Source organism: Protopterus annectens, chromosome 4.part0 (assembly GCF_019279795.1).
Source record: "Protopterus annectens isolate FY-2018-M chromosome 4.part0, PAN1.0, whole genome shotgun sequence".
Lineage (NCBI taxonomy): Eukaryota > Metazoa > Chordata > Ceratodontiformes > Protopteridae > Protopterus > Protopterus annectens.
This window is the reverse complement of record NC_056733.1, coordinates 1,264,232,592-1,264,244,581: the sequence shown is the minus strand read 5'-3', so window position 1 is coordinate 1,264,244,581 and position 11,990 is coordinate 1,264,232,592. Positions and strand designations below refer to the sequence as shown.

At 47.2% G+C, this 11,990-nt stretch overlaps 1 protein-coding gene across 1 annotated transcript in view; it reads left to right on the top strand.

Annotated features, from left to right (window-relative positions):
• Nucleotides 1–11,990, top strand: part of ARHGAP26 (Rho GTPase activating protein 26) — a 3,815,868-nt gene that overhangs the window by 761,174 nt on the left and 3,042,704 nt on the right. The window lies entirely within an intron of this gene.

Here is an 11,990-nt window from a genome sequence, read left to right as displayed (position 1 = left end):
TGACTGCAAACTGGGCGCCATAATTGATACTCCAGCGGACACAAACATCCTTCAGAGAGGACTCATAGAAACGGATAATTGATGCCAGAGCCATGGCCTTAAGCTTAACGCCAAAAAATGTATAGTCATACCCTTTGAGAAAAACAAGGTACCCACAAATTACCACATAGGTGGTAATCCATTAAGTACGGAAGAGGTAATCAGGGACCTAGGGACCCAGGTTGACAGTAACCTCTCATTTGACACTCACATTGCCAAAGTGGTTAGGAAGACCTTCTATATTGCCCACCTTATCATGAAGGGTTTCACATCTAGATCAAGAGAGGTCATTGTGCCCCTTTACTCATCTCTTATTAGGCCAATGATTGAGTACAATGCCCCATTTGGGATGTATCTTACCCGACACCTGCAGCAGTTGGAAAGACCCCAAAAGTTCCTCACTAAGAGGATAAAGGGTCTTAAACATATGTCATATGCTGCCCGACTGAAAAAACTCCAGCTCTATTCAGTCGCATACCGCCTACTCAGAGGTGACCTGTGCCTAACGTACAAGGCCATGTCCAATCCTGAATTAATGGACATGCTCCACCTCAAAAAATCCAAATCCATCAGAGCCACGAGAGCAAGAGACTTAAACCTCAACACAGAAATAAATAGGACGTGCTGGAGGGACAGATTCATAACCCAGAGGCTCCCTGCACAGAATCCCAATCCATGTTAGGCAGAGCCCCTCACTAACTCTATTCAAGAGAAGTCTTGATGAGTGGATGGGAGATCGTAGGTTTACCCCGGGGGTCATCTCTGTGTCACTACTAGACAGAGGCACAGTAAACTAAACCCTAAATGGGCGTAGTATTCTCATCCTAAGGGGTGGTGAAAGCCACGCACACACTGGCTAGGCTTATAAATGCCCTAGGGCAGATAGCCTAGTACGAACCTATGAACCAGCAACGACATACAGCAGCCCAGTCTGACGGATGGGAATTTAGCTTTCAGAGGGAAAGGGAGAGGAAGAGCCAGGAATATGTTGACCAGCAAAAGACCGCAAAGGTATCAAGCTCTAGTCTCGAGAATCATCACAAGGAGCTCTGCAAAGAACTAAATACTGCTTTTCAGCCTAAGACTACTGACATATGTCTATATGTATATAAATGTATATATCTATATATGTACATATATATATATATATATATATATATATATATATATATGTATATGTATATGTCTATATGTATATGTATATATGTATATATATATGTATATGTATGTATATGTGTATATATGTATATGTATATATATGTGTATATATATATATATATATATATATATATATATGTATGTATATATATATATATATATATATGTATATGTATATATATGTATATATACGTGTAAAGCTAAGTACCCCATTGGGGATCCTTTTTTCTTGCACTAACAGATGTCTGAAAAAGTTAACAATTGTCTTCTTTGTGGAAAGCAGATCCCACACTGAGACTTCCATTAATACTGTGTCACTTGTTTACGCCAAGACCGCGACATCCACCGTTGCCGGTTCTGTGCCCTCTTTAACACAAGAAACATTCATTGTAGACATACCTAAAAAATGCAGTGATAGAGAGAGACAGACCACACAAGGCTAAGTCTTCCAACGACACTACTGCTAAGCAGGTCGTCAGTTCTTTGGAATTCAGTGAGGCGCTTTCGCAGCCCCTGATGCCCGATATATCTACGCAGGCCTATGCCAAGACCCTTTTGGTGTCCAGTATGCTACAGAATTCTTCTTAGTCTTCCGTGCCTTTGGTTGTCGCTGCCTCGGATGGGTCCGGAGCCGTGACACAGGCACCGGCTTCCAAGAAGGCCTTTCGCACTACCTATTCTAAACCAAAAATTATGTCTTCTCATCTGACTACCGTTCTCTCAGATCGATGGTTACTCTTAGGCCTAGAAGCCAGGCCACTCCTAGAAAGTCTGCCTCTAGCCACCATCTTACTCCTGCTCCTCCACCCCAATCCCAAATGCTTAAAATAGCAGAGGATCTTATCTCCCTAATTGGGGTAGTCAGACCTCAGTTTCTAAAAGGAAAAGACACCCTTCTCCCGAAATAATGACAGAACAGGATTATTTAGATTTTGAAGAGGAACAACAACCTCTGACTGCTTATGAGGATTCATTTGCAGAGGAATGTATCCCTTCTGCCTTCCCACCAGAAGACCTTTACTTTGGGGAAACCCTGCACACCCTCAGGGAACATTTCCACTGGGAATCTTAGGACTTCCCAAAGTCTAAGAAAAGGCTATAAGAGAGTTTCTAGATCTGCCCCAGCACAGACCCCTGGCCATCTCCCATCTTAGGTGGTGGATGAAGTTTTCCATGAATCCAGCTTACCCCCTGATGCCCTCCTACCTGTTCCCAGTAAACCTGACAGGTATTTCAGAGTACTGGATTCTCACAAATACCTGTACAGAAATTCTGTAGCAGTCCCGGAAGTTATTACACAGGGACCTAAAGAAGGTAGGGCTAGTTATGCAAAGAATCCTATTCCTTCTGACAAGGATTCCACAGCTCTGGACAGATGGGGTAAAAAAGTATACATCTCTGCAACTTTAGCTATCAGAGCACTCAACTGTCAGTTCCATATGTTAAAAAATCAACAACTCAGCTATTAAAGCAAAACTTTTCAACCTTTCCTGACTATGCCATTTTGAAAGAGTTAGTAGATTTACTGCACTCTACTTGTCAAGTGGCCAAACATTCATTACACTGTGGATAATGACGCCTTAGAAGCCTCGATCAGGGCAGCAGTGTCATGATCTGTCATTAGGAGACATGCATGGTTGTAGGAACAACCTCTCCCTGATCATGTCAATTCCAAATTAATTGATGCACCCTTGGATAGGGACTGTTTGTTTGTTGTAAAAGCAGAAGAGGTGCTTAGCAAGATGGAAGACAAAGCACAATCTATGTGAACAGTACAAGATTTTTTTTCAGGTTCAACCTCCTAGTTTCAGCAGGAATTTTCCCTCTAAGCACTAGTCCTTTCTTGCACCTATCAGACAGTGGCAAGGTCAGCCCTGCAGGGACAGACCATCCACGTCCCTATCCCAGGGATAACAGAGAATGAAACAGTGGACCAGCTCTGCCCCAAACGCAGGGAGTTCTAAGTCATCCTTCTATTGCAAAAACTTTCAATGACTCCCTCTCTCCCCTCTGCCCTCCTTTCACTCACCAAAAGCTAGGAGGAAGGCTCTACCTCTGCAAAGAAAGTTGGCTATCAGTGACAAAGGACCAATGGGTTTTAAAGATCAATTTTCAGGCATACAAATTCTCTTTCACTGAACTCCCAGTTCCAAGAGGGTACCCAGCCGTGCCTCCAAATCAGTGGGCAGAGGCATTGAAACAAGTCCAAACTCTTATATCCCAGGGGGCAGTAGAACCTGCTCCCCCAGATCAAACAGGCAAAGGCTTTTATTCCAGACTATTCCTTGTTCCCTGAAAAGAGGACACTTGGCACCCCATCCTGGATCTATCAGTTCTGAACACCTTCCTGGTGGTTCCCAAATTCAAAATGTCAACTTTGCAGCAACTGCTGCCTATGCTGATAAAAAAACAAAACAAAAAAAAAAATGCCTGGTTAGTGACCTTAGACCTAAAGGATGCCTACCTCCACATCCCCGTAAGGGAATCCTACAGGAAATTCCTGCGCTTCAGAGCAGGTTCACAACACTTTCAGTTCTCTACGCTACCCTTTGGCTTATCTACTGCTCCTACGGTATTCACGACATGCTTAGCCCCGACCATAGCACTTTGCAGACAGAGAAACATACAGATTTATCCTTTTCTGGACAACTGCCTCATTCAAAGAAAAGCTGCTCCTGGACCTCCTCTTTGTCAAAACTCTGCTAACTTCTTTAGGGTTTACCATCAGTGAGAAGAAATCAAAGCAAACACCCTCCAGAAAGACTATTTTCTTGGGAGCACTGTGGGACAGAGCATCCCAAATGGCCTTCCTATCCCCAGAAAAGCAGAGCTTCCTGCCTCTCTTCTTTTCCGAGCTGGCTTCCAGAAGTCACCTCACTGCGAGGAAGTTCTTGCAAGCCTTGGAGTACTTGGCATCTTGCATCCTTCTAATTCCTCCGGCCAGGCTTCACATGAGAAAACTTCAGTGGTATCTAAAGAACCTTTGGTGTCAGCACTCTCAACCTCTAAAGACCTTTCTCCCTCTGATCCCCTGTATAAGGGCCGTGTTTCTCTGGTGGGCAGGGGTCTGTGCCAAGAACAAGGTTCTTCCCGTCACCCTACCAGGGAGACCATTACCACCGACGCCTCAGACATTGCTTGGGGCACTCACCTAGAAGGCAGGTGCATCCAAGGTCTTTGGGATGCCCAGCACCTCCCCTTACACATCAACTAGAAAGAAATGATGGCAGTACAAGAGGCTGTCACATCCTTCAATCCCCATCTCAAGCCAGGGGTTCTCCTTTTCAAATGGCCAACACCACAGTAATGTGGTACATCAACAAACAAGGAGGGACCCAATCTTACCCTCTTTGCAGGCTAGCCATAAACCTCAGGCTGACAGTCCCTTCCATGGGACTACACCTAATAGCCCAATACCTACCAGGGATCAACAACACCCTGGCAGACCACTTAAGCAGGAACTTACTGAACCCCCACGAATGGCAGCTCTGCAGAAAAAATCTTTCTACAGATCATGCAGGATTGGGGGACTCTGGAGGGTGGATCTCTTTGCTTTGCATCTCAACCATCAACTGAAAAAATTATGTACCAAGGAGTATCAATACCTAGCGTGGAAGGTTGGATGCCTTGACTTTCCCCTGGAACACCCTCTTTGTGTACGCATTCCCTCCTCTGCCTCTAATTCCCAAGGTACTGATCAAAATAAGGGAGGAGAGACCAAAGGCCATCCTCATTGCTCCAGACTGGCCCAGACAACATTGGTACCCCTTACTGCGCAGCCTGACACTACAGCCTCCCAGGCAGCTTTCCCGGATCTCAGACCTTCTGACTCAGGTGGGGGGGGGGGGTTGCTGCACCCCAGCGTGGCTAATACTCTAAAGGCAAACAAGGGGCCCCAGTTGAGCAAACCTGTCCTACACATTATCACAGAGGCCAGAAGGCCCAGCACCAGGAAATCTTGGAAAATGAAATAGATTCTGCTCCTGGAGCCATTACCTCTCAACCTTCCATCCCTTTTATCCTGGACTACCTAGCGGAGCTACTTAATAGTTGCCTCTCTGTCTCTTCTATTAAAGTCCACGCCTCAGCCATTTCAGCTCATTTTGACACATACCAGCCTCTGTTCTCCCATCGTTTGATCAAACAAATCCTCAGAGGGGCTTCTGATGTCAGACTTCCAAGAAGGCCATCCATGCCAGTCTGGGACCTGAATTATGTTTTGGAAAAAGTAACCTTACCACTCTTCAAACCTGCTGCTTCAGTAGAACTAAGATTCCTCTCCTGAAAGACTGCTTTTTTCTTAGCTATCACCTCAGCTAGAAGGCTTTTGGAACTTCAGGCACTGATGGCCATTGAGCCCTTCATTGGTTTCCATGCAGACAGGGTTTCCCTGGGGACTAACCCCTCCTTTATGCACAAGGTGGTATCTAATGTTAATCTCAGCCAGGCCATACATCTACCCACCTTCTTTCCTACCTCTCAAAACAAGAGGGAAAAATTTTGCACTCACTAGACGTGCACAGACAGCTCAGATGTTATCTGGACCGTACTAAACCCTTCAGGAAAACAGGCCAACTACTTGTCAGCTTTGCCCCATGGGCAGAGGGGAAACCCATTTCCAGGCAAACAATTTCCAAATAGATATCACACTGTATCCATTTCTGCTACAGAATACATGGAGACCCCCCCCCCCTAAAATCTATTCAAACCCACTCCACTAGGGCAGCCTCCACTTCCACAGTGTTCCTCAGAGGAATTCTTATCAGGGACATCCTGGAAGCTGCCACCTGGACTTCTGTCCACACCTTTAGCAAGCATTACCACCTACCTTTATTTTCTAAGCCTAAGGTAGGGTTTGCCTCTGCAGTTCTGCAGGGCTTGCTGACCCAGGCCTAGGTGTCTTACTAATCCTACCACCCCTGTCCTCAGCTTTGGGAACCCTCCCACAGGTGATGACTGCAACAGTGAAACATGAAGAACATAGTACAGCTGTGTACACTTACCATAAATGTAGACGTTCGAGTGTATTCACTGTTGCATTCCTGGTTTCCCTCCCTCCTTCCCCCTTATATCTTCTTTCTTTAGGGAGACATAAGCTTCTCTAGGTGGCTGTTAGCCACCAGGACCTCTTTACCATTTTACTTGGGCTTCTGACTGTTTAGAGCAAGAAAAACTGATGTAATGGCGTCTGCTGCCTTGCTTTATAGCACTGACGCCCTGACATCAGTCAGCAAGAGACAGCAGCTGACACAGAAAAATATTGACTCTGGTATTCGGGCCAGCCAAGGGCTACCACAGCAGGGTTAACCGACAGGTGATGACTGCAACAGTGAATACACTCGTACAGCTACATTTATGGTAAGTGTACACAACTGTACTTTTCCCTTGGCCTTCCCACTCCCCTTCTTGTGAGTGCATTTGTGTGCCTGTGTATTTACCTTTCTCTTTCAGGTATTGGGATGGTTGATACTCCTAAACCTGTGTATAGGAAGTACACAGACTGCGGCCATAAGCTCTCTCCAGCCGATGGCCACACTCTGTGTGTAGTTTGCTTGGGTCCGGCCCATTTGCTTACCTCCTGCTCCATTTGTGCGGGCTTCAACCTGTGGGCCCTTAAGGATAGGAGGTCTAATCTTGTTTTAAAAGGCTTGCGTCTCTCATTGGGGATCGATGTCCATGCAACCCTGTCTTAGGCCTCTTCTTCCACCACTTTTTCTCCTCCCCAGACCTCTGGGACTCAACTTCCCGCCATGAGGTCTGGGGAAGGAGACAGGTATCAAAGAAAGGAGAAACCGCTCAAATGGTCTCCGGACCGTTTGGCTCTGGTGGGCATCCAGCCAAGTGTAAAACTCCCACCAGGCCCAGCACCCCCTGGCTCTACTCTCCCAGGTTTTCCCCTGAGCCAGAGCTGTCGCAGTCTCCTCCCAGGATGTCCACTCATCGGCTGTCCCAGCTGGTGTCTGTAGCTTCCTCCTGATCGACCCGTACTTTGAGCAAGACAGAGATGGACAGGATGATGCGAAAGTTCATCCACACCCAAATCCAGATGGGTGTCTTGCCGGCCCCCTCTCTCTCTGGAGCGGGGAGTTCGCAGACATTTTTCACTCCTGTATCTCTTTCTCTGATCTGACCTTCAGTTTCTGAGTCTTTGGATCCGAGGACTCTCGGGGTTGGTGTCGATGGTACCTTGTACCTTGACACCGGCCATTGCCTTGAGTGTGTCGGATCTGACTGGGTCGGGGGCTGTGCTCTCGGTGCCGTAGCCTCAGCATCAGATCCGAGGGGGTTATGTTGGCTCTGAGTTTTTTGGAGTGCAGTTTCTCCCTTGGTATCTCGGCGCCCGTAGTCTCAGCTCTGGCTTCCCTGTCAGATCCGAAAGAAACGGCTCCGTTGGTAGTCTCTCAGGATGTCCGCTCCCCCTCTGCTTTTGATGTGATGGAGAGGGTTCTCTTGAGTTCGTCAAGGCCCCTGACCATCTCGTCTTCGGATTCTGCCCCAACTCCCTCTGTTTTGGTTATGGCCCCGACCTTCCTGCCATTTTAGGGACAGCCTGTGCAGGTTTTTCCTCAGGAAGCCCCCATACGGGAGCAATAAGAGGTTTGCAAGTTCCCCCCAGAGAGCCCCACTTAGGAGGTTCCACGCAAGTGGACATACAAAAGGAGGCACTTGGACTCCTCCGCAGCCCCTCATCGAAGACACTGACTTGGAGAAGGAGGAAGGTTCCCCTCGATCACCCCCCCGAGGATATCTCCTTTGGAGACATCATGGAACTCCTTTGCCAGAGCGGAGTGGTCCACCCAAAAACCGACCTCTGATGAGTCAGTGTTCCTGGAGGCATTCGGCACAAGCCCGTCTACTTCCTGGGTGTCTCCTCCCGCGGATCCATTTGTGAACTTGTTACATCTCGCGCATGGAAGGAACCAGACATTGTGGAGCCCATCCCTAGGGACCCAGACAAAGTTCTCAGCCCCCCACCAGACAGGACTAGTTGGAGTAAGGGGTCCCCTGTGGATGCTGTGATGGTATTGGCTGCCACCACGAAAAAGAGCTTGAGCAGGAGAGCTCTATGGTCCATCTTCCTGACCGGGAGTCAAGGACCATGGACTGTCTCGGGAAGCAGGTGTATGCTTCAGCAACATTTACTATAAGGACACTGAACTACATGGCGCACATCATTCAACTACAGCGAGGCGTAGTCAGGGAGGTCACTGAGTCGTCCCCAGACCCCGTGTCGGAGGGCAAGAAGGTGTTCTCCAAACGAATTGCCACTCTGAAAGCGGTAGCTGACATGTCCATGCGTCTTCTCTCCCATGCTAATGAGGGAGCCGCTAGGGTGGCTGTTTCCAGCATTGCCATGCGACATCACACCTAGCTCTGGTTATGTCAGTTCACAGAACCTTTCAAGGCATATTTTGCAAATGCCGCTTATGATGCTTCTTCCCTGTTTGGGAAAACAGTTTGTGACACATTGGTCCAGAGTGAGAAAGACAGGAAGATGCTGTCTGCCATCGGGATCCACTTCTCTGCCCCTCAAAGATCCTTGCAGGAATCGGCAAGGGACAAGGAAGATATGGTTCCAAAAGTCTCAGTTCTCCTGGAACATTCAGGACTCACCTTCCCCCAGAGGCAGAGGAGGTTATGACAGATGCCGTCCAAGAGGCAAAAGGGGTCCAAGAAATGCTGGGTCTCGAGAACCTTTCTCAGACAGACCCACGCAGCAGCCCTGAGTGGCTGCCCGGCTGCTCCTCTCAGGAGGCAGTCGGGGGTCACCTTTCACTACACCCAGCGGCATGGGAGTCCGTAACATCAGACCATTAGGTGTTGCAAATGATATCCAAAGGTTATTCCATCCCATTCACCGAGCCACCTCTCCCACCAAAACGCCTCCCAGATGTTCTACCTGTGCACAGGGAGGCAGCAGCTCTAGAAATTGACAAGCTTCTCAGAAAATGAGTCATCCAACTAGTCCGCCTAGACCAATCTGGATCAGACATTTATTCCAGGTTCTTTTTAGTGCCAAAGAAAATGAGGGGACTATGACCCATCCTGGATCTATCCACCTTGAATCTATCAGTAGCCAAGGAGAAATTCTGGATGGTCACTCTTCAATCCATCCTGCCCTACCTGCAGAATAAAGATTGGATGTGCTCAATCGATCTCCAGGACACGTAATATCATATCAAGATGAACAGACGCTCCCGCAGGTTTTTCTGCTTCTGGCTGGGAGACGGCCATTATCACTTCAGAGCCCTTCCATTTGGTCTCACCACAGACCCCAGGGTGTTCACCAAAGTAATGGCAGTTGTAGTGGCTCACGTGAGGCTTCAGGGAATTCAGTTATTCCCTTACCTGGACAATTAGCTCTTTGCTGCCCCCACCAAGCATCTACTCTGCCGTGCCAGGAAATATTTCCTTTTATTAGCAAACAGCTTTGGCATCACCATTAATATCATCTTCACTGATCCCTGTTCAAGTTCTGGAGTTCATTGGTGCTCAGCTGGATATCGTACAAATGAAAGTTTACCTCACCCCAGAAAGGGTATGCAATCTCAGAGTTCATGTCTCCGACATCTGTCCAGTTTCCTACAGCAGACACAGATCTATGGGAACTGGGGTCAATGGTGGCCACAATCACTCTCCTACCCCTTGCTCGGCTACACATGAGAATCCTTCAGTGGACGCTAGCAGTCCAGTGGTCTTTGCTAGATCTTCCTCTATCCCATCCAGTACGTATCTCTTGGGTTTGCAGAGACTCTCTTTGGTGGTGGATTCTTTCCCCAGATCTTGTCAGGGGACGCCCCTTTCTTCCAGCCCTTCCCAAAACTATGGTGACCACAAACACCTCCCAACTGAGGGGGGCATTGCTTTGGAAAGACGGTACAAGGCATGTGGTCCCTCTTAGAGACCAGTCTGCATATCATCGTCCTAGATATGAGGCAATGCTTCTAGCATTGCAAACTCTCCAGGCCCATCTTCCTCCAGGGACCATTGCGATCCAGACGGACAACATGTCAGTAGTCTGGTCTATCAACAAACAAGGAGGAACCAGATCTTACCCCCTTTGTCGAGAAGCCATGAAAATGAGGAAATGAATGATTTCCACCGTCCGTTTTTCTGGTGGCAATGCACATTCCAGGATGGTCCAACATTCTAGCGGACAAGCTCAGCAGGACTATTCTGATGCCTTACGAGTGGTCTCTGATTCCTTCGGTAACGGAAGAGATCATTCTCAAGTGGGGTCAGCCTTGTTGCGATCTCATCGCATCTCCTTCCAATGCAAAATGCAGCAAGTTTTTTGCTCTGAACCTCCCTGACGGGGAAGCCCCTAGAGACGCTCTGATACATGTTTTCCATCCCGATTTTTATGCCTATCCTCTGTTATGTTTTATCCTGTAGTTTCTATAGAAAGCTCGCAGGCTGGGAAATACAGTTATCCTCATTGCCCCATTCTGGCCTCATCAATTCTGGCTCCCCTCCCTTTGGTCTCATCTAGTAGTTCCACCATGGATCTTGGATCCGTTACCGGATCTCATTTCACATCCCTCAGGGATTCTGCACCCATATCTGAACAGTCTGAAACTCACCGCTTGGCTTCTCCAGTTCCATTGATTATTAGGACTCCCGGTTTATCCTCTCCGGTAAAAAACATTTTGGTGGTGGCTCACAAATCTTCCACTAAAAAAATATATCATAGCAATTGGAAATGTTTCTCCATATGGGCCTCGCAGTGAGACTTGGATCCTTTTATGGCCCCTCTCTCAGCAGTGTTAGATCTTCTGTGGGAATCATTTAACAAGGTGCTAGTTCCTCTAACGTTAAAGTACAGCTGGCTGCCATTTCTAATTTTCATGGGGGGGAGAACATGTCTTCCTCAGCCTCTTTTAGACTTTGCAAGACCTTCCTTAAAGGTACCTTTCATTTAAGATTTCCGGTGAAGGATCCCACACCTCCAAGGCACCTCACTTTTGCTCTTCAGGCTTTAGTCTCCCCTCCCTTTGAGCCTGTAGCTTTGGTAGATTTGCAGTATCTATCTTGGCAGACTGCTCTTTTGGTAGCTATTACGTCTGCTAGGAGGGTGTTTGAACTTCAAGCATTGTCCATCAAAGTCCCTTACATGATTTTTCACAAGGACAGAGTTTCCTTCCGCACTAACCCTTCCTTTCTCCTCAAAGTGGTGTCAGAAGCTAACATTAATCAAACTATTAATCTTCCTGTCATTTTTCCTAATTTCCAAACCGGGTGAATACGAATTACATTTGTTGGACGTACACAGACAATTGAGATTTTACTTACATAGAATGAAACCCTTTTGCAAATCTGATAAGTTGTTTGTCTCTTACTTAAGGTCCTTCTTAGGGAAGCCAATTTCTAAAGTGACTATTGCTCATTGGATTTCCCAATGCATTATTCGAGCATATTCTGACAAAAGAATTTCCCCTCTGGTCAGGTTAAAGCACATTCCACCAGGTCTGTGGCCACTTCAGCGGCCTTTTTGTCCAGGGTGTCGCTGGATGATTGTTTTGCAGCTACTTGGTCCTCATCTCATACCTTCTTCTCACATTATAAATTAGACATGGTATCCAGGAGTAGGGCATCCTTTGGTTCCGCGATGCTTCAGAATATCCTTCCATGAGGACCACCCAGATGTTAGTAGCTGGGGACTCTGTCTCACAAGTTGAAGATCAAATGAAGTCAACTACTTCAGATAAAGAAGTTATGTACTCACCATAATGTTCCATCTAAGTAGCTGTACTTCATTTGTCTTCAACCATCCCCCCCCTCCTTCCCTCGAC